The 27,050-nt window shown below is 46.8% G+C and overlaps 1 protein-coding gene across 3 annotated transcripts in view; it reads left to right on the top strand.

Moving 5' to 3' along the window:
* The window catches only part of PLD2 (phospholipase D2), a 444,278-nt gene that overhangs the window by 343,603 nt on the left and 73,625 nt on the right, over positions 1 to 27,050 (top strand). The gene's annotated exons all lie outside the window — the stretch shown is intronic.

The following is a 27,050-nucleotide window of genomic DNA, read 5'->3' as shown; positions in this document are numbered from 1 at the left end:
ATTCCAACTGACTGAGCAGAAGGGAACTGGATGAACATTGTTTTCCTCTGGGCATTCCTAAAATGGGCTTAATAGCTTCTCGGCAGAAGAACAAAAGATATACCATACTGGGTCAAACCAAGGGTCCATCAAGCCAAGTATTCTGTTTCCAACAGTGGCCAATCCAAGTCCCAAGTACCTTGCAAGTACCTAAACTTATAGAAACATAGAAATGGCGGCAGAAGAAGACCAAACAGCCCATCCAGTCTGCCCAGCAAGTTTCACACTCTTTTTTTTCATACTTATCTGTTTCTCTTGGCTCTTAGTAACCTTTTGGTTCTATTACCCTTCCACCCTCACCATTAATGTAGAGAGCAGTGTTGGAGCTGCATCTAAATGAAATATCTAGCTTAATTAGTTAGGGGTAGTAACCGCTGCAATAAGCAAGCTACACCGATGCTTGTTTACCCCGACTATGTAATTCAATCCTTGTTGGTTGTCTGTATATAGATCCACTTTTCTTCATTCCCCCTGCCGTTGAAGCAGAGAGCTATGCTGGATATGCATTGAAAGTGAAGTGACAGTCTTTCTCCCCTGCCGTTGAAGCAGAGAGAATGCTGGAAATGCTTGAAGTGACAGTCTGTTACGAATGGGCTCCGGTCAGGAGTCGTGAACACCACTAACAGGGGTGTCTCAGGGTGGAGAAAGGCAGGACTGCAGAAGAGTCTAGATGCTGACTGGTGCAGGCAGGCATGAGTAAACCCTATGGGCAAGTGGGAAGGTGGAATAGGCAGACTGAGTCTAATACTGGCTGGAGATACCTGATACCAGATGCATGAAGGTAAGGGTGAACTTGAATACTGGAACAGCATGGAGGTATGTGTGAGCGTGAATGTAGGTAAAGGTGTACAGGAAACTGGAACTGGGTGCTGGTAAGGATGAATTCAGGCAGCGTGTAGGTAAGAGTGATAATGGCTGGAGGTATAAGTGACTGGTTTGAGGAAACAAGACTAACAGAGAACTGAACAGACAAACCAGGACAGCACTAACATTGAACATGAAACACATAAGCCCGAAGGCAGCAGAGCAGAGAAAGCCCGTAGGCCACAGACAGCAGGCAGAGAGCCCGAAGGCCACACACACACAATAGGCAGAGGTCCATAGGCCGCACACACACAGTAGGCAGAGGGCCCGTAGGCCGCACACACACAGTAGGCAGAGGGCCCGTAGGCCACACACACACAGTAGGCAGAGGGCCCGTAGGCCACACACACACAGTAGGCAGGGGCCCGTAGGCCAGACACACAATAGCAAGGCAAGGCAGATCAGAAGGCCCGTAGGCCACACACACACAGAAGGCCCGAAGGCCAGATACACAATAGCAAGGCAAGGCAGGTCAGAAGGCCCGTAGGCCACACACACACAGAAGGCCCATAGGCCAGATACACAATAGCAAGGCAAGGCAGGTCAGAAGGCCCGTAGGCCACACACACACAGAAGACCCGTAGGCCAGATACACAATAGCAAGGCAAGGCAGGTCAGAAGGCCCGTAGGCCACACACACACAGAAGGCCCGTAGGCCAGATACACAATAGCAAGGCAAGGCAGGTCAGAAGGCCCGTAGGCCACACACACACACAGAAGGCCCGTAGGCCAGATACACAATAGCAAGGCAAGGCAGGTCAGAAGGCCCGTAGGCCACACACACACAGAAGGCCCGTAGGCCAGATACACAAGCACGGAAGGCTAGAGCAGGGAGCCCAGGCGAGCTCGATGCCGAAGCACCGATGGAACTACTAGACAGGAGAGTCTGGGACATAGAGTAGACAGGAAGGAAGGAGTGGGCCAGCCAGAAGAGCATGCTCGTGGGGGACCTCTGGTGGTGAGGCGGCTGCATAGCAGCCATGGTCGTAACACAGTCTTTCTCCCCTGCCGTTGAAGCAGAGAGCTATGCTGGAAATGCTTGAAGTGTCAGTCTTTCTCCCCTGCCGTTGAAGCAGAGAGCTATGTTGGAAATGCTTGAAGTGTCAGTCTTTCTCCCCTGCCGTTGAAGCAGAGAGCTATGCTGGAAATGCTTGAAGTGTCAGTCTTTCTCCCCTGCCGTTGAAGCAGAGAGCTATGCTGGAAATGCTTGAAGTGTCAGACTTTCTCCCCTGCCGTTGAAGCAGAGAGCTATGCTGGATATGCTTGAAGACTTTCTCCCCTGCCGTTGAAGCAGAGAGCTATGCTGGATATGCTTGAAGACTTTCTCCCCTGCCCTTGAAGCAGAGAGCTATGCTGGATATGCTTGAAGACTTTCTCCCCTGCCGTTGAAGCAGAGAGCTATGCTGGATATGCTTGAAGACTTTCTCCCCTGCCGTTGAAGCAGAGAGCTATGCTGGATATGCTTGAAGACTTTCTCCCCTGCCTTTGAAGCAGAGAGCTATGCTGGATATGCTTGAGGAATTTCTCCCCTGCCGTTGAAGCAGAGAGCTATGCTGGATATGCTTGAAGACTTCCTCCCCTGCCGTTGAAGCAGAGAGCTATGCTGGATATGCTTGAAGACTTCCTCCCCTGCTGTTGAAGCAGAGAGCTATGCTGGATATGCTTGAAGACTTCCTCCCCTGCAGTTGAAGCAGAGAGCTATGCTGGATATGCTTGAAGACTTCCTCCCCTGCCGTTGAAGCAGAGAGCTATGCTGGATATGCATTGAAAGTGAAGTATCAGGCTTATCTGATTTGGGGTAGTAACTGCCATAAAAAGCAAGCTACTCCCTGAATGCAAATCTTTTTTTTCCCCACATTCATTTACGTCCTCTAGACTTTATGGATCCACAGTGTTTATCCCACGCCCCTTTGAAGTCTTTCACACTTCTGGTCTTTACCACTTCCTCCGGAAGGGCATTCCAGGCATCCACCACCCTCTCCGTGAAGAAATACTTCCTGACATTGGTTCTTAGTCTTCCTCCCTGGAGCTTCAAATCGTGACCCCTGGTTCTGCTGATTTGTTTCCGACAGAATAGGTTTGTCGTTGTCTTTGGATCATTAAAACCTTTCAAGTATCTGAAAGTCTGTATCATATCACCTCTGCTCCTCCTTTCCTCCAGGGTGTACATATTTAGATTCTTCAATCTCTCCTCATAAGTCATTCGATGAAGACCCTCCACCTTTTTGGTCACCCTTCTCTGGACCGCCTCCATCTTGTCTCTGTCTCTTCGGAGATATGGTCTCCAGAACTGAACACAGTATTCCAGGTGAGGCCTCACCAAGGACCTGTACAAGGGGATAATCACTTCCCTTTTCTTACTCGATATTCCTCTCTCTATGCAGCCCAGCATTCTTCTGGCTTTAGCTATCGCTAAAGCCAGAAGAATGCTAAAGCCAGATCCCTTGCTCCTATAGCCGGCAACAAGCAGTGGCTATTCACTATTGATTATTAGTGGTTTATGGACTTTTTCTCCAGGAACTTAACAAACCTTTTTTAAACCCAGCTACATTTCCTAGCGTGTAGCCAGATGGACTCAGACCAGTGGGTTATATACTCCTCTGCTAGCAGATGGGAGACAGAGTCAGATTTCAAAGCTGACATCACCCTAGATATACCCTTGCACTGACCTCACTTCCTCAGTATCTCTCCATCTCCTAGCAGATGCGGACACTATCCCACACACTAGCACAGTGTTAGGAAAACTTCAACAAGAAGATAAATTTACCTTAAGAAGACCAAGCCCCGCTCTCCTGTGGTGATACCTAAGGGTCCCTCCCCCAGTTGAGAATTCCTGAGGTGATCTCCGATATCCCTCAGAGGAGTGCCTTGGTCTGGCAGCCGGTTCCCGGCGTGGACTTAGCCCCCAGAGTGTCTGAAAGGCAGCGGGTGCACATCCGAGCGTGGCAGTGAAGGTAAAATCCTCTCCTCCAGCAGCTGTAGACCATCCAACACACAAGGGGTAAGCACCAAGACCAGGTAAGAAGGAAACTTTAAAATCAGGTCTCTGGTCTCCAGAGCTCGAATCGCCATACCGATTCTTCTTCTAGCGAGTTAAGAGGAAGCACCGATCAGGTTGAGCAGCCTTAGCTTGGCTAGGCCCCGATCCGGTGCAAGGGTCCACACACGTGGAGATCCCCGGGGGGGGGCGTCATCTTGCACACGAGGGTCGTTGGCGCCTTCTTTCCTTCTCGGTGGTACGTGCAGGGCAATCCAGCGGCTGATGCGCATAACTTGTGTGCATCCCATACAGTCGTGCGCATAGCTGCGTGCACAGCGGTGCGCACAACTCGGAGCCGTGCGTACAACTGGGCCGTGCACACAACTGAGCTGTGTGCACAAGTTAGCCGCGCGCACACCAGAACGCACTCCATGTGCATAACTATGGCCGCGCACAATTCTCACGCGCAGTAAAGCTAATTACTTGTGCACCCAAACCTAGATTCAATGGCACCGGCGTCCAAAAAGGCCAGAAGGCATTTTCTTTGTACAGCCTGCCACATAAGAGACACACAGCCTGAACTGGAGTCCTGCCTGTGTCAGCTCTGTGAAGAAGCCCAGGCCTGTCTGAGGACGGGTCTGGAACCACTACATACGATAGCTCCACGGACCTATGCAACTCCGAGATGATTTCTCCACAGGAGGGCACCTCAGGGGCCCCTACTCCGACTCCCCCTGGGATTAACATAGACCCAGGGACCTTCTCCTGGTTAGAAGTTTTCCAGGGGCTGCAAGCCTTTGTACAGGCACAATCAGCCCCGGCTGCAACACATCCTCAACCCTTGCTGGAAGCACAAAATCCTCCCGGCCTTACTCGAATGCCTTGCCTAACTAAGAGTCTCCCTGACAGGGACCCGGATACCTCAGATGATGATGACGGCTCCCTGGAAGAAGGAGAAATCCCTTCAGGCCTGGAACCATATCGAACCATGCTTCATTTCTTCCACAAGGATGAATTACCAGCCCTTGTTTCCCAGACTCTGAAGACTCTGGGTATTTCAGGCACGGACCCTATGGCGGAACCAAAGAAGAACCCCATTCATGATGATGGAAGCCATCCATTCACGATGATGGAAGCCATCCAGGAACTGATTGACCTGGAGTGGGATGCCCCAGAGGCCAGCTTTAAAGGAGGTCGAGCCTTGGAAGCCTTATACCCTCTGGAACCAGCGGCCAAGGAACGCCTGCGCTTTCCAAAAGTGGACGCCATGGTCTGCACTGTCTCAAAGCAAACAACCATTCCCATTGAGGGAGGGGCTGCTTTGAAGGACACTCAGGACAGAAGATTGAAGTCCATCCTTAAGCAGGCCTTCGGTGCAACAGCAATGACACTGCAGATTGCTTCCTGCTGTGCACTGGTGGCATGTTCGTGCTTGCTCCTCTCGAGAGAGAGGCAAATATCTCTGGAACATATACTGGCGAGACAATGGAACCTGCAGCAGCCTACCTGACGGACGCAAGCTCAGACCTAGTGCGTACCTCAGCCAGAGGAGTAGCCTCGGTAGTGGCAGCCAGAAGACAGTTATGTTGCATAACTGTCGTTGGTCTCAGACGGCTTCGACCTCTGTGCCTCACCTTTCTTCCTTCTCTCTCCTCAACCCTTGGGAAGATGGCTGCTGCCGCGTCTTCATGCCGCTCTCTCTGGCGTCCCCGTATCGGCAATGGCGACGGTGTTCGCCATGATTTTCCTGAGGGCCTCCTAGGGTGCGCACGCCACCCACATCTATATCCACGTCATGGCGGGAACCTCGGGGGCGTCCCCTCCGAGTGACGTCATCACATCCTGGTATTTAGCCTGCCCTTCGTTTGCTAACAAACTGAGTTAGCAAGGATTGGACTGCCTCCGGTCTAAGCTGCTCTGCCACTTCCAGCTGCTACAGGAAGCTCTCTCTGCCCTTCGGGGTATTCTTTCTAACCTGGGTAACCACTCCTTGGGGGCCCTTCTGCTCTATTTCAGGTACCTATCCTGGGCCTGCTCTCCCTAATCTGGTGCCTGCTACTGAGCAACTTCTGCCTGACTGGACCTTCAACTACAGCTTCTGCTCCAGTGAGTACTAACCCTCCCAGTCTGTCTTCAGCTTCAGCGCTCCGCTCTACATCCGGGACCTGTCCCTGCTACACCACGCTGCCTACCATCTACTCAAGTGTGAGACTGGTCTCCCCTGCTGAGGATCCCTAGACTGCTTCTCTGGGTTACCTCTACTGCTACTCGCTCCCCGGGCAGTGCCATCAAGCTGTACAATAAATACAACTTCTCTGTGTCTGCGTGTATAGAGTCTAGCCTAGTACTGCGGTTCCTCACGGGGCTCCTCCCCGTGGGAGTGGCCATCACCGCAGTACCCAAGAATCCACTCCAACACCTCAAATCCACAAGTTATGGCTGAAAAATTGGTCTGCTGACGCGACCTCTAAAGCAAATCTCATGAGAATGCCCTTTAAAGGATTTATCCTATTCGGAAGCGAGTTGGAAAAGTTAGCCAGCGAATCTCAATTGTCTCGGCTACCGGAAGACAGGGGTAAAAGATCCCAGCGCCCCCTCGCCTAGAAGAGCCAGGGGCAGAGGCTCTCAACGCTTTAGACCCTACAGAAACTCACAGTTCCTTAGATATAATAAACAAAAGGACAACTTTGTTTGTCTCTTTTGTTCAGGAAAGGGATAAGGAGTTAATTTTTGAGAAGTCTCTAAAAAATCGAGAAATGTTATTTTGTGGCCAAAAAGTATATACTTTTCCTGATGTTTCCAAGGCTACACAAGCCCGTAGGAAACAGTTCTTAATGATGAAAACTAAAACATTAGAGTTAGGGGCAACTTTTTATTTAAAGTTCCCCTGCCGATGTTTTGTTAATTACCAAGGAAACAAGTTCATTTTTTCGTTGCCTGAACATATGGAGAAATTTATAAGAGATAAAGAGTTTGAAAAATTGAATCAAGCCTCAGCAACTACAGTAGGTTAGAAAAAGTAATGTGTCCTCCTAATCTCCATATTTAAAATATTTCCTAAATGTTTATGGTCATAAGGCTCCCATTATATTTTAAATAGTGCAATAATTGTATAATTTTGTGGAAATTTATTTGTGAGTATATGTATTGCACATTTATTTACTTTGATTTGTTAAGGAAAATTATTAATCATGTAAGAGTGATTGAAAACCTAATAAAGATTAAATTAAAAAAAAAAAAAAGAAACTCACAGTTCCAAGCATCTCGTCCTTCCGGAAGGCCTCTGTCCTTTCAGAACTGACAGACCAAGAGAGGAACAGGCCCAGGGGCAGGCTCCAGCTATTCTTCCCAATGAGAAGGGGCCAATCCATCCATGGGAAGAGGAAATAGGAGGTCGACTTTCCCTCTTTTACCAAAGATGGTTCGAGATCATGTCAGACAAATGGGTGCTAAACATTATTCAAGAAGGTTACTCTCTGGAGTTCCGCAACATTCCTCAGGACAAGCTTATGATGTCACCCTGCCACTTCCATACCAAGAGACTGGCAGTGGCAGCCACTCTGACAAGATTACTCAGTCTGAAGGCAATAACTCCGGTTCCTGTGCCTCAACAAAATACGGGGGGCTATTCCATCTATTTTATCGTTCCCAAGAAGGAAGGATCATTCTGGCCCATCTTGGACCTCAAGAACTTCAACTGTCATCTGCGGATACTACACTTCCACATGGAGACCCTTCGCTCCGTAATAATAACAGTACAACCAGGGGGAGTTCCTGACCTCCCGGGACATCTCTGAAGCCTACCTTTGTTGCAGTCTGGGAAGCTGCGGTTCGAGAGTGGACCCTTGAGCCGAACCACCCTGGGTAGAGTAGCTCGGGAGGCGGAGCCACAGGCACAGATCTTCACCTGGGAACCAGGAACCCCCCAGGAGGAGCCCGTAGGGTCCCAGAACCTTGGGACTTGGGAGTGCTGATAAGCTCTTCACCCGGGAACCGGAACCCCCCAGGAGGAGCCCGTAGGGTCCCAGTCCCTTGGGACTTAGGCACAGTGTCAGTCTCTCTAGGAAGGCCCGGGCAAGGAGTAAGCACAGAGTCCAGTAGCAAGAGCCAATAGGCCAGGGAGCACAGAGCAAGCGGGAGCAGGGTCAGAGTCAGTAATGTCTTGAATGGAACTTGCAGGGTGCAATAGGAGAGCCAGCAGCGAGTAGGCCAGAGCCTGGCAGGAAGTAGAAGGTATCAGGACCCAAGACAGTCTGGCAGTAGTTCCAGCCCAGGCCTGCGTAGGGCGCTGTCCGGAGGACAGGGGCGCTGTAGCTGCGGCTGGAGAGCCGTGGACTGAAGCAGGCGGCAGGCAGCGGCAGAGTCAGGAACGAGCAGAGGTCGGTGGCTGGTGGCAGGCAGAAGCAGAGTCAGGAACGAGCAGAGGTCGGTGGCTGGCGGCAGGCAGAAGCAGAGTCAGGAACGAGCAGAGGTCGGTGGCTGGTGGCAGGCAGAAGCAGAGTCAGGAACGAGCAGAGGTCGGTGGCTGAAGCAGTACAACGGAAGTGCAACTAAGAACTACACACTGTAGCGACCCTCGTTGCAAGGCAATGAGAGGACTGAGGAACGCCGGTTATATCGGGCTTGGGGCGTGGCGTGGCCAGCTCAGGCGGGGTCAGGCTTCCGGTGAGCGTACGTCCATAACGCGCATGCGCGCGGGGCGGCAGCGAGACGGCCCAGCAATGGCGGACGCCCTGAATACTCAGCAGAGCCGCGGAGGCGGCGTTCCCGGCCTCGGAGGTGAGCCCTGATTACAGCTAGTAAGGGGGAAGCGGTGGAGACCGCAACAACCTTCACATTCCAGTCCATTAAGAGCATCAACGTTTTCTACGCTTTGCGATACTGGGTCACCATTACCAGTTCTGAGCGCTACCCATCGGCCTAGCAACTGCCCCCAGAACATTCTCCAAAATTATGGTGGCTGTGGCTGTCTCTCAACTCCCTTAAGGTCCAAGTAACCGCCCTGTCCTGCTTCAGAACCAAAGTGAATGGTATCTGTCTAGCAGCTCATCTGGATTTGACCTGTTTCCTAAAAGGGGTTAAGCAACTTCGGCCACCCCTAAAGTGGCCGGTGCCCCTATGGAACCTCAATCTGGCATTAGACTTCCTAGCGGGGACATCTTTCAGACCACACGCAGTCTGTCACTATGCCTCTTATCATTAAAGACAGTATTCCTGGTGGCAATATGTTCAGCTCGTCGTATCTCCGAACTACAGGCACTATCCTGCCGGGAACCCTTTCTTAGGTTCACTCCTGGAACCATACAGCTGCGCACCATTCCCTCCTTCCTACCGAAAGTGGTTTCCGAGTTTCATTCAAACCATGCCATCTCCCTACCATCTCCTGATAAACATAAGGACTCTGAAGACTCATGCCTTCTTCACCACCTAAATGTCGGTAGACTCCTGGAGCCATACCTAGAAAGATCGGAACCGATGCGCAAAACAGATCGCTTGTTCATCCTTCACAGCGGGAAGAAACAAGGAGAAGCGGCCTCGCGGGCAACCATAGCCCGCTGGATCAAAGAAGTAATCAAGGCAGCCTACATAGAGGCAGGGAAGCCCTTACCACTGCAGGTTAAGGCCCATTCTACTAGGGCCCAAGCAGTATCGTGGGCAGAAACCAAACTGCTATCGCCTGCCGAGATCTGTTGAGCGGCGAAGTGGTCCTCCCTACACACCTTCTCCAGGTTCTACCACCTGGATGTTTAGGCCCGAGAAGACGCAATCTTCGCAAGGGCAGTACTAAGTGGGCCACGGGCAGCCTCCCACCCGGTCTGGGAGTAGCTTTTGTTTGTCCCACTGGTCTGAGTCCATCTGGCTACACACTAGGAAATGGAGAAATTACTTACCTGATAATTTCGTTTTCCTTAATGTAGACAGATGGACTCAGCATCCCGCCCACAGCTGCCCCCAGAGAAGGTGGACCTGGGAAAGCGAACCTCGAGACTAAACAAATACGGGTAAGCCGTTGCCTACCTTTAAGAACATAAGAAAATGCCATACTGGGTCAGACCTAGGGTCCATCAAGCCCAGCATCCTGTTTCCAACAGTGGCCAATCCAGGCCATAAGAACCTGGCAAGTACCCAAAAACTAAGTCTATTCCATGTTACCATTGCTAATGGCAGTGGCTATTCTCTAAGTGAACTTAATAGCAGGTAATGGACTTCTCCTCCAAGAACTTATTCAATCCTTTTTTAAACACAGCTATACTAACTGCACTAACCACATCCTCTGGCAACAAATTCCAGAGTTTAATTGTGCGTTGAGTAAAAAAGAACTTTCTCCGATTAGTTTTAAATGTGTCCCATGTTAACTTCATGGAGTGCCCCCTAGTCTTTCTATTATCCGAAAGAGTAAATAACCGATTCACATCTACCCGTTCAAGACACCCACAGTTAGTCTGGTGTCGGCGTTGACTTAGTTGAATGCACTGGCGGTCTCCAGATTTTGAAATCAGTTGAATCAGTTAACGAAGTTTAATAAATATAACCAAGTTATGCCAAATATATATCCACAATGGCTTTTCGAGGAGGATACTGAGGAAGTGAGGTCAGTGCAGGGGTATATCTAGGGTGACGTCAGCTTTGAAATCTGACTCCGTCTCCCATCTGCTAGCAGAGGAGCACATAACCCACCGGTCTGAGTCCATTTGTCTACACTAAGGAAAATGAAATTATCAGGTATATAATTTCTCCAATAACTTCCTTAACCACATTCTCTGGCAATGAATTCCAGAGCGTAGTTGTGCATTGAGTGAACAAGAATTATCTCTGATTTGTTTTAAATGTACTACTTGCTATCTTCATGGAGTGTTCCCTCATCCTTGTATAGTTATGATGGCAGAAAAAGACCAAATGATCCATCCAGTCTGCCCAGCAAGCCTCCCATAGTAGTAAATGCTGCCCGTGCAGGTTACTCCATGTTTCCATTAAGGGTAGCAACTGCCGCTCTGTACAGGTTACCCCCAGGCCCACTACCCCCATGCGTTTTTTCATTCAGTCCCATCCTCTAGCCTTTATTGATCCACAGTGTTTATCCCATGCCCACTTGAAATCCTTCATGGTTTTAGTCTTTAGCTCTACCTCCGGAAGGTCATTCCAGGCATCCACCACCCTCTCCATGAAGAAATATTTTCTGACATTGGTTCTAAATCTTCCTCACTGGAGTTTCAAATCATGACCCCTAGTTCTACTAAATTGTTTCCAATGGAAAAGGTCTGTTGTTGATCATGGATCATTAAAATTTTTCAAGTATCTGAAGGTCTGTATCATATCACCCCTGCTCCTCCTCTCCTCCAGGGTACACATATTCAAGTTCTTCAACCTCTCCTCATAAGGCATTTGATGGATACCACCCACCATTTTGGTCACCCTTTTCTGGACCGCCTCCATCCTGTCTCTGTCCCTTTTGAGAATAGGTCTCCAGAACTGAACACAGTGCTCCAGGTGAGGCTTCACCAAGGACCTGTACAAGGGAATTATCACTTCCCTTTTCTTACTAGATATTCCTCTCTCTATAGGAGTGGAGGAGTAGCCTAGTGGTAAGAACAGAGGGCTAGGACCCTGGAAACCAGGGTTTAAATCCCGCTGTCACTCTTTGGGACCTTGGGCAAGTCCCTTTATCCTCCGTTGTCTCAGGTACAAAATTGGATTGTAAGGGAAATACCTATAGTACTTGAATGTAATCCAATGTACACAGTGAATGCTGAAAAGCAAAATATAAAAATATAAATAAATAAAAATATACAGCCTAGCATTCTTCTGACTTTGGCTATCGCTTTGCCCTACCAGCAGATGGAGGCAGAGAATACTGAGGTGTCTGCATTGAATCTCCGGGCAGCGGTCTGTTTATGCTGGGTGCAGAAGGCTCAAGAGCAGGGTTCCACAAAAAACTAGCAGCTCCATGCAGTCAGCGCTCTTGGATGCCTGAGTGGCTTTCGTGGCGGATGTGCTGTATAAATTGGTTCGTACATCAGCCTGAAGCATGGTTTTGGCTTGCAGGCTTTTGTGGTTATGAAACTGGTCAGCAAACATGTGGTCCATGTCCCAGCTGTGTAATCTCCCTTTTAAAGGAAAACTACTATTGGGGGAGGATCTGGACTAGCAAATGAAAAGCTTTGGTGGAGTGAAAAGGGAATAGGTTGCCTGAGGATAAAAAGAGTGGCAAGAAGAGAACATAAGAAATTGCCATGCTGAGTCAGACCAAGGGTCCATCAAGCCCAGCATCCTGTTTCCAACAGAGGCCAAACCAGGCCACAAGAACCTGGCAATTATCCAAACACTAAGAAGATCCCATGCTAATGATGCAATTAATAGCAGTGGCTAATATCTAAGTAAACTTGATTAATAGCCGTTAATGGACTTCTCCTCCAAGAACTTATCCAAACCTTTTTTGAACCCAGCTACACTAACTGCACTAACCACATCCTCTGGCAACAAATTCCAGAGCTTTATTGTGCGTTGAGTGAAAAAGAATTTTCTCAGATTAGTCTTAAATGTGCTACTTGCTAACTTTATGGAATGCCCCCTAGTCCTTCTATTATTCGAAAGTGTAAATAACCGAGTCACATCTACTCGTTCAAGACCTCTCATGATCTTAAAGACCTCTATCATATCCCCCCTCAGCCGTCTCTTCTCCAAGTTGAACAGCCCTAACCTTTTCAGCCTTTCCTCATAGGGGAGCTGTTCCATCCCCTTTATCAATGAACTGCCGCACATTGACCTTTCAGATCCCAACGCTGCCCTACTTTCCTGGAGCAACATCACAGAGACAGTAGCAAATAAATTATGTCCACTTTCATCAAAAAAACGTAACCCTAACTCCCCAAAAGACAACCGTGGTTCACCAACGAACTCCGAGAACTCAAACAATCCCTCAGAAAGAAAGAAAGCGAATGGCGCAAAACACCTTGCCCAAGCACACTATCCGTATACAAATTTGCTCTCCACCACCACTACAGGAACTCTACCTTAAGATCAAAAAGGGATTACTACGCTCACAAGATCCACGACATTATCTTCGACGCTAAAGCATTATTCTCATACGTATCCGAACTAACACAAACCAACGCCCCAACGATCCCCTACAATCAGGCACAATCCAAAGCCGATGAGCTGTCGCTTTTCTTCCAAAACAAAATATCCAACCTTTTAACTCAGCTGCCCCCTAGCCCCTCTTCTACTACCAGCCCATATCTTCTAACAAACAAAAAAATATCTCTTGAATCGTTTGAACCCACCACTGCTTCAGAGATCCAATCTCTATTGAAGAAATTGAAACGGTCCTCCCATCCATTCGACCAAATCCCTACAAAACTTCTCCTGCTAATACCGGACACCATCTCCAAAACCCTGGCTGATATCATAAACTGCTCTTTAGTTCAGGGAATCTTCCCAGACGCCCTAAAACTGGCATCTCTTAAACTTCTTCTAAAGAAACCAAATTTGGATCCAAACGACCCCAACAACTTCCGCCCTATTTCCAATCTTCCTTTTATAGCCAAGATAATGGAAAAATTAGTCAACTCGCAACTTTCCGATTAACTTGAAAATCATAAAATACTGCACCCCACCCAATACGGGTTTCGTAAGGCATTAAGTACCGAATCCCTCCTCATTTCGCTGACAGACCATATGATCATGGGCCTGGACAAAGGACAATCCTTCTTACTAATTCTCCTGGACCTGTCTGCGGCTTTCGACACCGTCAACCACTCCATCCTCCTTAACCGACTGACGGACATCAGAATAACAGGAACTGCATTTACTTGGATCAAAACCTTCCTTAGTAACAGAGGGTACAAGGTCAAAATAAACAATAAAGAATCCCCTCGCTGCAATTCCTCACTAGGAGTTCCGCAAGGTTCCTCTCTTTCCCCCACCCTCTTCAACATCTATCTACTTCCTCTTTCCCAGCTGTTAACCAACCTTCAACTAAAACACTTCCTTTATGCTGATGACGTGCAAATATTGATCCCCATCAAAGAATCAATTACAAAAACACTCGAGTACTGGGAATCCTGCCGACAAGAGATCAACTTCCTCCACTCCAGTTTAAACCTGATTTTAAATTCAGCAAAGACTGAACTCCTCCTCATTTCACCGGAAAACAGTTATACTACACAAAGTACAACATCCAACATCTTTGTCTCTCAAGCAAGAGACCTAGGAGTCTTAATCGACAACCACTTAAGTTTAAAAACATTCATCAACCGTACTACCAAGGACGGCTTCTACAAACTACAGGTACTGAAAAGAATTAAACCACTCCTTCACTTTCAAGACTTCAGAACTGTCCTACAAGCTAAAATATTCTCCAAGGTAGACTACTGCAACTCTATCTTGCTAGGTCTTCTTCCATTAAACCTCTTCAGATGCTACAAAACGCAGCCGCCAGAATTCTGTCAAACACCAGAAGAAGAGATCACATCTCCCCCATTCTCAAAAATTTACACTGGCTCCCAATACACTTCAGAATCCTCCACAGGTCCATCAACATCATCCATAAAACCATCTATTCTCAAGCCCCCCTTAGCCTTCAAATCCCGCTCAGACTACACTCCTCATCCAGACCAATCAGAGAAGCATACAGAGGATCCCTACACGTCCCCCAAACAAAAGTTACAAACCATCAATCATTCAGAGAATGGGCCTTTTCCACAGCGGGACCATCTATATGGAATACCATTCCCCCTAACCTCAGACAGGAACCATGCTTACTAACATTCAGAAAAAGGCTAAAGACATGGTTATTTAGACAAGCCTTTCCCGATCCTAACCGACTCTCCTAACTTTCTCACTATACAGACTACAACCACCTATAAGTTACCTGTCAGCACTATTTAAATAATTTATTCCTCTCATTGTTATTGGTTAAATTATTCCTTCTTCTCTTCTTCCTCCCCTAGTTCCAACTTCCCCTGTTTTATTGTAACTTTTTTACTTCTTTGCTTCTCATCACCTGTTGATTGTTCTAAGTTATCATTCCCCCTGTTTCCTGTAAACCAGCATGATGTGATTGTATCATGAATGCCGGTATAAAAAAGCACTAAATAAATAAATATCATTTTGGTTGCCCTTCTCTGTACCTTTTCCATCGCAACTATATCTTTTTTGAGATGTGGCAACCAGAATTGTACACAGTATTCAAGGTGTGGTCTCATCATGGATCAATATAGAGGCATTATGACATTTTCCATTTTATTAATAATAATAATAATTCCTAACATTCTGTTTGCTTTTTTGACTGCTGCAGCACACTGAGCCAACGATTTTAAAGTATTATCCACTATGATGCCTAGATCTTTTTCCTGGGTGGTAGCTCCTAATATAGAACCTAACATTGTGTAACTACAGCAAGGGTTATTTTTCCCTATATGCAACACCTTGCACTTGTCCACATTAAATTTCATCTGCATTTGGATGCCCAATCTTCCAGTCTTGCAAGGTCCTCCTGTAATGTATCACAGTCTGCTTGTGATTTAACTACTCTGAATAATTTTGTATCATACAGTCCTTAGGACTATACAGTAGATTAGTCTATGAACTCTACACCACAATAAACCATAATTATAATACTATGTGTAATAAAACTACCGATGTAAGTACCTTGGTACAATTGGTCATGAACTACATCGCTAAATGACTATGTCTAATGATATATTGTAACCGAACCTTTGACGGCACCTGTTAGAATGTACTATAGTACACTTTTACCTACATTAAATATGTGCCTACATGTAAACCGTTGCGACGGTATTTAACTTAGCAACGGTATAGAAAAGTTTTTAAATAAAAAAATAAAATAAAATCATCCACAAATTTGATAACCTCACTCGTCGTATTCCTTTCCAGATCATTTATATATATATTGAAAAGCACCGTTCCAAGTACAGATCCCTGAGGCATTCCACTGTTTACCCTTTTCCACTGAGAAAATTGACCATTTAATCCTACTCTCTGTTTCCTGTCTTTTAACCAGTTTGTAATCCACGAAAGGACATCACCTCCTATCCCATGACTTTTTAGTTTTCGTAGAAGCCTCTCATGAGGGACTTTGTCAAACGGCCTTCTGAAAATCCAAATACACTACATCTACCAGTTCACCTTTATCCACATGTTTATTAACCCCTTCAAAAAAATGAAGCAGATTTGTTAGGCAAGACTTCCCTTGGATAAATCCGTTTTGAATGTGTTCCATTAAATCATGTCTTTCTATATGCTCTACGATTTTGATCTTGAGAATAGTTCCCACTATTTTTCCCGGCACTGAAGTTAGGCTCACTGGTCTATAGTTACCTGGATCACCCCTGGATCCTTTTTTAAATTTTGGGGTTACATTGGCCACCCTCCAGTCTTCAGGTACAATGGATGATTTTAATGATAGGTTACAAATTTTAACGAATAGATCAGAAATTTAATTTTTGAGTTCCTTCAGTACCCTAGGATGAATACCATCCGGTACAGGTGATTTGCTACTCTTTAGTTTGTCAATCTGGCCTATGAATCTTCCAGGTTCACAGTGATTTCGTTCAGTTCATCTGACTCATCACCCCTGAAAACCATCTCCGGAACTGGTATCTCCCCAACATCCTCATTAGTAAACACGGAAGCAAAGAATTCATTTAGTTTTTCTTCAATGGCCTTATCTTCCCAAAGAGCCCCTTTAACCCCTCAATCATCTAATGGTCCAACCGACTCCCTCACAGGTTTCTTGCTTTGGATATATTTTAAAAAGTTTTTATTATGAGTTTTTGCCTCTATGGCCAACTTCGTTTCAAATTCTCTCTTCGCCTGTCTTATCACTGTTTTACACTTAACTTGACAATGCTTATGCTTTATCCTATTTTCTTCAGATGGGTCCTTCTTCCAATTTTTGAAGGATGTTTTTTTTGGCTAAAATAGCCTCTTTCACCTCATCTTTTAACCATGACGAAAATCGTTTTGCCTTCCTTCCACCTTTCTTAATGCGTGGAATACATATGGACTGCGCCTCTAGGATTGTATTTTTAAACAATGTCCAAGCCTGTTGAACATTTTAACCTTTGCCGCTGCACCTTTCAGTTTTTTTCTAACTATTTTCCTCATTTTATCAAAGTTTCCCATTAAAAGTTTAGTGTTAGAGCTGCAGATTTACTTATTGTCCCCCTTCCAGTTATTCGTTTAAATTTGATCATGTTATGATCACTGTTGCCAAGTGGCCCCACCACCATTACCTCTCTCACCAAATCCTGTGTTCCACTAAGAATTAAATCTAAAATAGCTCCCTCTCTTGTTGGTTCCTGAACCAATTGCTCCATGAAGCAATCATTTATTACATCCAGGAACATTATGTCTCTAGCAAGTCCTGATATTACATTTACCCAGTCAATATTGGGGTAATTGAAATCTCCCCTTATTATTGCACTGCCAAATTGGTTTGCTTCCCTGATTTCTCTTAGCATTTCATCATCTGTCTGACTATTTTGTCCACGTGGACGGTAGTATACTCCTATCACTATACTCTTACCCAACACACATGGGATTTCTACCCATATAGATTCCACTGAGCATTTAGTCTCTTGTAAGATCTTTATCCTGTTGGACTCTATACCCTCCTGGACATAAAGTGCCACACCCCTGCCAAGTTGATCCTCCCTATCATTGCGATATAGTTTTTACCCTGATAAAGCACTGTCCCATTGGTTATCCTGCTTCCACCAAGTTTCTGTGATGCCAATTATGTCAATCTCATCATTTGCTGCTATACACACTAACTCTCCATCTTACTTCTTAGACTTCTGGCATTGGCATACAGACATTTCAAAGTGTGTTTTTTGTTTTAACAACCTGCTTTTCAGTTGTTTGGGATAATTCGGAAATCATTAGCTTTGGTGATTTTTTACATATAGGCATATGGACTATGTTTGCTTTTAATGGAACCTCTCTGTTGGGATGCCCTAACTCTCCTGTTTCATTAGTATCCTTCAAGGATACATTTCTCCGAACCATGTACTGCTGAGTGACTGTCGGCTTTCCCCCTTGTTCTAGTTTAAAAGCTGCTCTATCTCCTTTTTGAAAATTAGTGCCAGCAGCTTGGTTCCACTCTGGTTAAGGTGGAGCCCATCCTTTCGGAAAAGTCTCCCCTTTCCCCAAAGGTTTCCCCAGTTCCTTACAAAGCTGAATCCCTCTTCCCTGCACCATCGTCTCATCCACGCATTGAAACTCTGGAGCTCTGCCTGCCTCTGGGGCCCTGTACGTGGAACAGGAAGCATTTCAGAGAATGCCACCCTGGAGGCTCTGGATTTTAGCTTCCCACCTAAAATCCTAAATTTGGCTTCCAGAACCTCTCTCCCACATTTTCCTATGTCATTGGTGCCCACATGTACCACGACAGCCGGCTCCTCCCCAGCACTGTCTATAATCCTGTCTAGGTGACGCGTGAGGTCTGCCACCTTTGCACCCGGCAGACAAGTTACCAGGCGGTCCTCACGTCCACCAGCCACCCTGCTATCCACATTTCTAATAATTGAATCACCAACTATGATGGCTGGCCTAACCCTTCCCTCCTGGGCAGTAGCCCTGGGCGACTTGTCCTCAGTGCGAGAGGACAATACATCACCTGGAGAGCAGGTCCTGCTACAGGATCACTTCCTGCTACACCAGGGTGATGTTCTCCTACTGGGAGGCGTTTCTGATCCAAGGCAGCCCTAGGGCTGCCAGACTGGATTTGGGACATGGCTACTATGTCCCTGAAGGTCTCATCAATGTACCTCTCTGTCTCCCTCTGCTCCTCCAAGTCTGCTACTCTAGCCTCCAGAGATCGGACGCATTCCCTGAGAGCCAGGAGCTCTTTGCACTGAGTGCACACATACAATCTCTCACCGGCGGGTAAAAAATCATTCATGTGACACTCAATGCAAAAGACTGGAAAGCCCCCCTCTTGCTGCTGGACTGCTGCCTTCATCTTATTTTTATTGAGTTCCTAGTTAAGTTTAGGATACTAATGGAGTTGGAATGAGAGTAGTTTAAATTTACAGGTGAATTTACTAATTAATCAGCTAGTGAACTACAAGGGGATGATTAAAGTTTCAATAAGGGCTGGTACAATAGTATGATTTAGATAAGATCCTGAATGAGAAAGTGTCTCGTGCCTAAAAATCAAGGGTTGAGTGGGTGGGAAAGACAGACACTAGAATTAACTATCTCTGGCTTGCTTATTACCTCAGACACAAACAAACTCTAAAGAATATTCAAGTTCTATAATACTATATTATATATAATATAATATATTCAAGTTCTATAATACAACCAGCTCATTTAACTGTTCATTGTAAATATTTAAAATGCTATTAACCTTTTCTTTTTCCTTCCTCTCCCAGTCTAAGCATCCCTGTTTTTTGTAACTAATTTCTTCCGCACTACAGTTCCAGTTTGTTTTTTCTTTCTATGCACCACTGTTTTAATGTAAACCAGCATGATATGATTTTATCATGAATGCCGGTATATAAAAACCTTAAATAAATAAAAAATAAATATATCCCTTAATTTCACCTTTCACCAAACTTTTATAAGCCCAAAATTTTCTGAAAACTATACTTACCAATCCTCTTTAACCACCATTAAATTAATCTTCACTCAGTTAATGGTAGGGTTTGTAACCGTGCGCGCTTCCGGTCCTCCTCTACCACAAAGGGGGCGCAGCCTCTGGAAGCTGGGGCTATGGATGTCAATCCCTGGATCGCTTGCTGTGACTTCTGACTCCTCTCCCGGGGGATGCTGTGAGCAGTATGCAGATGAGCCTTCCGGTCCTCCTCTACTGCAAAGGTGGCAGGGCCTCTGGAAGCTGAGGCTATGGACGTCAATCTCTGGATCACTTGCGGTGACTTCTGACTCCTCTCCCAGAGGATGCTGGGAGCAGTATGCAGATGAGCCTTCCGGTCCTCCTCTACTGCAAAGGGGGCAGGGCCTCTGGATGCTGGGGCTATGGACGTCAATCCCTGGATCGCTTGCGGTGACTTCTGACTCCTCTCCCGGGGGATTCTGGGAGCAGTATGCAGATGAGCCTTCCGGTCCCTCCCCATTCCTATTTTCAGGATACAAGATGTTTTCATTCAGGCAAGAATTCCTCTTCATCAGGACAGAAGCAATCTTCAGAAAGACAACTGTTCTTTCAGGGTGCCCACAGACCCTTCTCCTCACCTGGAGAAGGAAAGTCAGCACAATGAAGCCAGGGTGGTCCATTCCTCTGTGGAGGCTATGGGGGATTAGCCCGCTTCTACGGAGAATGGGCCAAGGTTACCTCGGACCAATGGGTCCTGGAGGTGGTAACAGATGGTCACATCTTAGAATTTTCACGCCCCATTAGGGAGGCCTTTCTAGAGTTCCATTGTTTATCTCAAAGCAAGCTAGAAGCAGCGCGGGATACTCTGCAGAGGGTTGCCTAAGGTTGGACGCAATTGTTCCAGTGCCTCTGTCCGAGCAAGGATGGAGAAGGTACTCAATTTATTTCATGGTTCCCAAAAAAGCAGGGCACATCTTGACCCAGTTTAGATCTGCAGAAGGTCAACATGGCCTTGCGGGTTCTGCTTTTTTGCATGGAAACATTGCACCAAGTGATAGTGGTGGTCCATAGAGGTTAGCTAAATCTAATGGAGGCCTACCTTAATATTCCCATTTGGGTGGATCATCAGACATTTCTGAGGTTCATGGTCCTGGAGCAGCACTTCCAGTTCCAGGCTCTCCCATTAGGGCTGGCCATGGCACTATGAACATTCATGAAGGTGTCGGTTGTGGTGGTGGAACCCTAAGACAAGAGGGAATTCTGGTTCACCCATATCTGAATGACTAGATAGAAGAGTATTGGCGGTCGGCATTTCAGCAGTTTATGGGCAAATTGTGATCGCTGGGTTGGGTGATAAACCTGACAAAAAAGTCATCTGGTTCCAACCCAATCACTAGAATATCTGGGAGCGTGGTTCGATACTCAGAAAGGTAAGTGACATGTCTATTATGACTGCCACTGCCTAAAGTCTGGGATTATTTGCAGGCTCTGGGTTTCATGGCGACCACATTGGATGTGGTGCCATGGGCTTTTGCTCACATGCGGACCTTGCAGAAGGTGCTCTTGTCCAGGTGGAATCTGTTGTCAGAAGAGTATCAGCTGCCTTTGCCACTTTGGGGGGGACTCCAGGTCCAGTCTCTCGTGGTGCCTCTTGTTCCACAACTTGGAAAAGGTGGTGGATCTGGAGACTCCGGACTGGGTGGTGGTGACTATAGACCACCAGCCTCAAGGGTTGGGGGGTGGTTTGTTAGGGGCCGATGGCCCAAGGTCTTTAGATGCCAGCAGAGGCATCCTTGTCTATCAACTGCCTAGAAACAAGGGTGAGCCGAAGAGAATTGGAGGCAATCCTGCCTTGGATCAAGAGTCAGATGATGAGAATATTCTCCAACAATGCGACAACTGTGGTGTACATCAATTGTCAAGGAGGAATGAAGAGTCACATTGTGGCTCTGGAGGCCCAACAGCTCTTTTCTTGGGTGGTGTGGAGTGATTCCTTGAGGGAATAACAGTATCTCATGTTGTAGGAGTGGATAATGTGCAAGCAGGTTTCCTCAACAGGCAGCAGTTAGAACTGGGAGAACGGGAGTTGTCCTCAGAGGCCTGGGATCTCATTTGCAACAGGTGGGGCGATCCCCCAATTTAGACCTTTTAGCGACGTGCTGCAATGCCAAAGTGGCCCGATTCTTCAGTCGCAGATGGGGAGTTGGGCCAGAGGTGTGCCCGTGGTAGATGGGAATCTACCACTGGTGTGCCCGTGGTAGATGGGAATCTTGCTGTATGTGTTTCCTCCCTGGCCCCTCATCGGACACGTCTTTGTGACTCATAGAGACTCACCCAGGGAGGATGCTGCTAGTGGCACTGGAGTGGCCTCTCAAGTTGGCTCGGATGAGGCTGTTAATAAATACATTGTTCTTCGTACAACGTACAAGTGAGTTTTACGAGCGAACGCATCTCCGGAGTTTCGTGAGTTTTTTGAGTCTTGCCTACAGGTCTTAGGTTTATTTGTTTAAGTTCTTGATGGTAGCTTATCACCCTGATCCCTCCCACTTCCCCTCCTCTCCCCTCCTGTCCCTTCCCTCCTCTTCCTTCCTCTTCCCTCCTCCCCTTTCCCCCCCTTCCCCTCCCTTGCCCCCCACCCATCCCCTCCCTCCCCATATAGCTTTACTGATTTTCCATACCTTATACCTTCAATTTGTCCCACCCTACCTGCTTTGTAGTTTCAGTTCACAATTTCTTGTGTTCTGGTTCTCCTCTTTAATTGGTGTTAACATTAAGATATACATTTTCAATTTTGTGGTCACTGACCTGCACAGTAACTGTATAATATTTTTATTTATTTTATAGATTTGAGAAATTTCTGGTCCCCCTGATGCAGCTTGATGTGAAACACAGCCGTGTCGTGGCCCTTCGCATTTACATAAATGTTTACTGTGAATTTAATTTCGTGCACATGTAATATAAAAGTAATCCTTTGGTAATGAACTGTTATTGTCCAGTATAGTTTATGCCACATGTTTGTCTCTTGTGATGTTTATGTATGAGCCAGAGTCTCAATTCTTGAATTGGAGCATCGCCTGGGTGGCCAGGGCCAGGGAAACACAGCGGCAATCGATGGACTGTTTTTTTGGGGCTCCTCTTTGATTACTGTGCCCTCCCTTTTGAGGGTAGTTGCCAGTGGTGGATTGGTCACTTCTGAACCTCAGTGATTGAACCTCAACTCTCTTCAGAAGAATTGAAGGTTTTCGGGATCGGGAGGGCCCAATTCCCATTGCTCCTCTTCCTTCAAGGCGGGGAGACTCGACCAGGTTCCCTTATGGGAACCCTTCTGGATGCTCGATTGTCCATCCCTACGAGGAGGGTCCCTCGTTCTCTGTTTTCCTGGAGAAGAGATTTCATGGCTTCTACTGGCGGTTGCTCTCGGTTCCTCACAAGCTCTGAGAGCCGGTCGAGTGGTAGCACTCTTCTTAGGTCATTCTAAGGCTCAGCAAGTCTATTTCATGAGGGAGCCTCTCCAGAGTAGCTCCCAGGTGAACCTTAAGGGTCTCTCCCATCCAGGTGTCACCTTGATGCCTGCTGAGCTCAAAGGGCTGTTGTGGCCAGTCATTCTCGCCTGCAGGACCCTGCTTCAGTGAGGAGGGTTCTAGTCCCTCTAATGGGAGAATATGCCTTTCAACCTCTCGCCATATCCATGGCTAAGGGAGTTGGGGGATGAGGGACCCCGCAACACAGGTGCTGCTCTTGGTTGCAGTGGCTTGGTTGCAGTGGCTTGTAAGCTGTACTTCCCTATTTTGGAGATAACCCTGTTTGCGGACAGGGGAGTCCTGATTCATGCAACGATTGTTTTATTACTGAACCGTGTGCTTCCTTGGGAAGTATTTGCACTCATGGCTGGGGTATTAAATACCTTTGCCAGATGCTTGGTAATCTGTTCCGAGATTGCCCTGGCCCAGCCCTAGTGCCCTTCAGGTTTTCAGGACAGTATAGAAATCCTGTTCGACGGGTTGCACTAGTGATAACCTGGCTTTCCTGTGTCTTAGTGGATTGTCTCTGGATTTCTTCCCTGGGGAATTCATTCTCAGTTTAGCTGTTCCAAGCAGCCTGAGGGCTCTGTCTCAGTGGATAACTCCCTACTGGACTTGGCAGTGAGTTATTCACTTTGAGTTTGGATATACCATTTAGTGACTTGGACTTACCCCGGCAGTCCAGCGGTCTGTCTCCTTGTCTTCTCATTCCCTCTGATTTCTAGCTGGAATGTCATGGGAAAGAGAGGACCCCTTGAGAGTCAGCTGCCTGACAGGCAAAAGGGAGATGGATAGTGCAGAAGCACTGAGGGGTTTCCCACTTTGTCCTCGGACAGCCTACAGCTAGGGCTTCACCCATGTATGAGGACTACCATCCTGCTTGTCTTTGGAGAAAGCAGAGTTGCTTACCAGTAACAGGTGTTCTACTAGGACAGCAGGATGTTAATCCTCACAAAACCTGCCCATCTCCCCTGGTAGTTGGTTTCTCCATGGGTTAGCTATATTATGGATTGAGGGACTCTGCCTAGGGGGCAGGGTGATGACTACAGTTCAGTAGGGCATTTTGAAAACTCTAGATTCTTTGAGATTAAAGTTCCGTGTTGGGCTCCATCCGATGATGTCACTTATGTGTAAGGACTAACATCTTGCTGTCCTAGGAGAACACCTGTTACAGGTAAGCAACTCTGCTTTCTCTCCAGATAGCATGGGCAATAGCTTGGAAAAAGGGGGAGTTGGGGGGCGGATCCAAGATGGCCACCGGATGAGTAGTTGTGTTCAGAGCGTCCTCGTGTGATTCTAAAATAATTTGTTTTCTTGCGAAACTTTTACCATGGTTATGGGAAGGAAGCGCAAGCCGAGGACTCCTTACCCCGCTGAGCCTTCGACGAGTGCTCCGACCGGCCCGATGGACGCCCATGTCACACGCAGCGTCAGAACAGTGGGAGACCAGCCGTTGCAGAGCGGGGGAGGGGAATCTGAGCTCCCCTCTCTGCTTGGCTCCATATCATCTTTGAGTCCCGCAGAGAGGACCCCACCGCTTAACCCAGCTGCCGGGAGAGAAGCGCCATATCCAGGAGAAGATACCCCGGACCGAAGTGTGCAGGGATTTCTCTCAGCGAGGTCTGGAGTGACGCCAATGGCAGCATCTAGCCCCATAGAAGACCTGGGGCAAAGCAGTGATGGAAGAGGATCCTCAGGAGGAGAAACTTCAGTCGCTGCTGTCTCTTTCCCCATGATAGAAATACCATCTATGGTAAGACCTGAGTCTTTTCTTTTGAGACTTTGTGGGAAGCCATAAACGAGATGAGAACTAACATATTACAGCAGTTAACACCAGTAACGGAACAATTGAGAAGGCATGAAAAGAAACTGGAAGTGTATGAGAAGTCAAATGTGGAATTAGAACAACAAACTGCTACTATTCGGACTGAGATAAAAATGATTCAGCAAACGCAATCAATGCTTATAAGAGATAACAAGACTGTTGTTCAAAAGATAGAAAATTTAGAGAACTATGCAAAGAGTCGAAAATTAAGATATATAAACTTTCCTCAATTACCAATGAGATCATCAAGGGAAGTTTTTAATAAATATATGTCTGAAATATTGAAAATTTCAGCAGATCAAAGTCCAATGATACTGAAATCATTTTATTTATCGAAGCCTAGAGTAGAGGCAGTAAACCAAGGAGGTGAATCAGAGACCGTGGCACCTGTGATTGATCAACCTCTCAATATAACAGCACTTTTGGAGACATCAGATACAGAAATGGCTGTTCCGCCAACATTAATAGTGACTTTTGCCTCAGAGTCAGACAGGGATAGGCTGTTAAGATTGAGTATAAAACACAGGAATGAAAGATTTCTTGGTCTTTTGGTCAGAGCCTTTCCTGACCTGACCCGTGAGACACAGAAGAGGAGGAAAACATTTTTATTTTTGAGACCTCAGGTGTTACTAATTGGGGCAAGATATTTCCTTAAATTTCCATGCAAATGTGTGGTAAAATATTTGCAAAATACTTATGTCTTTTTTGATCCACCCCAGTTAACTCAATTCTTAGTGAGTAAGATTCCAGTAGCAACAAATGAAGTACCTCGTGAAGAGGCTCCCAGTCTCTCATAAGTAATTAGAGTCTCTGTAATCCGAATATTTCTTGAATTATTAAGTATTATCTTTTCTTTAGGTTTGGTAAAGATCCGCCCCCTTTTTATGGATCTCAAGAAGAGAAACAATAAAAGGTTCTTTCTTTGCTTAAGTTTCAGGATGATAAGAAACATAAGAAAATGCCATACTGGGTCAGACCAAGGGTCCATCAAGCCCAGCATCCTGTTTCCAACAGTGGCCAATCCAGGCCATAAGAACCTGGCAAGTACCCAAGAGCTAAGTCTATTCCATGTTACCATTGCTAATGGCAGTGGCTATTCTCTAAGGGGCGGATTTTAAATGCCCTGCGCGCGCCGGCGCGCCTATTTTGCATAGGCCGCCGGCGCGCACAAGTCCCGGGGCTTCGTAAAAGGGGCGGGGAGGGGGCATTCCCGAAATGATGCGCGTGGTCGAGGCCTCCGGACCAGCCCCCGGGTCGGGTGATGGCGCGCCAGCAGCCCGCTGGCGCGCGCAGATTTACGTCTGCTTTTAGCAGGCGTAAATCGTGCAACAGAAGTAAAGGGGGGGGTTTAGATAGGGCCGGGGGGGTGGGTTAGGTAGCGGAAGAGAGGGGAAGGTGGGGGGAGGGCGAAGGAAAGTTCCCTCCGAGGCCGCTCCAAAATCGGAGCGGCCTCGGAGGGAACAGGCAGCGCGCGCTGGGCTCGGCGCGCGCAGGTTGCACAAATGTGCACCCCCTTGTGCACGCCGACCCCGGATTTTATAAGATACGCGTGGCTACGCGCGTATCTTATAAAATCCAGCGTACTTTTGTTCGCACCTGGTGCGCAAACAAAAGTACGCGATCGCGCAAATTTTTTAAATCTACCCCTAAGTGAACTTAATAGCAGGTAATGGAGTTCTCCTCCAAGAACTTATCCAATCCTTTTTTAAACACAGCTATACTAACTGTACTAACCACATCCTCTGCAACAAATTCCAGAGTTTAATTGTGCGTTGAGTAAAAAGAACTTTCTCCGATTAGTTTTAAATGTGCCCCAAGCTAACTTCATGGAGTGCCCCCTAGTCTTTCTATTATCCGAAAGAGTAAATAACTGATTCACATCTACCTGTTCTAGACCTCTCATGATTTTAAACACCTCTATCATATCCCCCCTCAGTCGTCTCTTCTCCAAGCTGAAAAGTCCTAACCTCTTTAGTCTTTCCTCATAGGGGAGCTGTTCCATTCCCCTTATCATTTTGGTAGCCCTTCTCTGTACCTTCTCCATCGCAATTATATCTTTTTTGAGATGCGGCGACCAGAATTGTACACAGTATTCAAGGTGCGGTCTCACCATGGAGCGATACAGAGGCATTATGACATTTTCCATTTTATTTACTATTCCCTTTCTAATAATTCCCAACATTCTGTTTACTTTTTTGACTGCCGCAGCACACTGAACCGATGATTTCAATGTGTTAT

The sequence above is a fragment of the Rhinatrema bivittatum genome, chromosome 16 (genome assembly GCF_901001135.1).
Source record: "Rhinatrema bivittatum chromosome 16, aRhiBiv1.1, whole genome shotgun sequence".
Lineage (NCBI taxonomy): Eukaryota > Metazoa > Chordata > Amphibia > Gymnophiona > Rhinatrematidae > Rhinatrema > Rhinatrema bivittatum.
The sequence above is the reverse complement of the archived record's forward strand: the minus strand, read 5'-3'. Positions and strand labels throughout refer to the sequence as shown.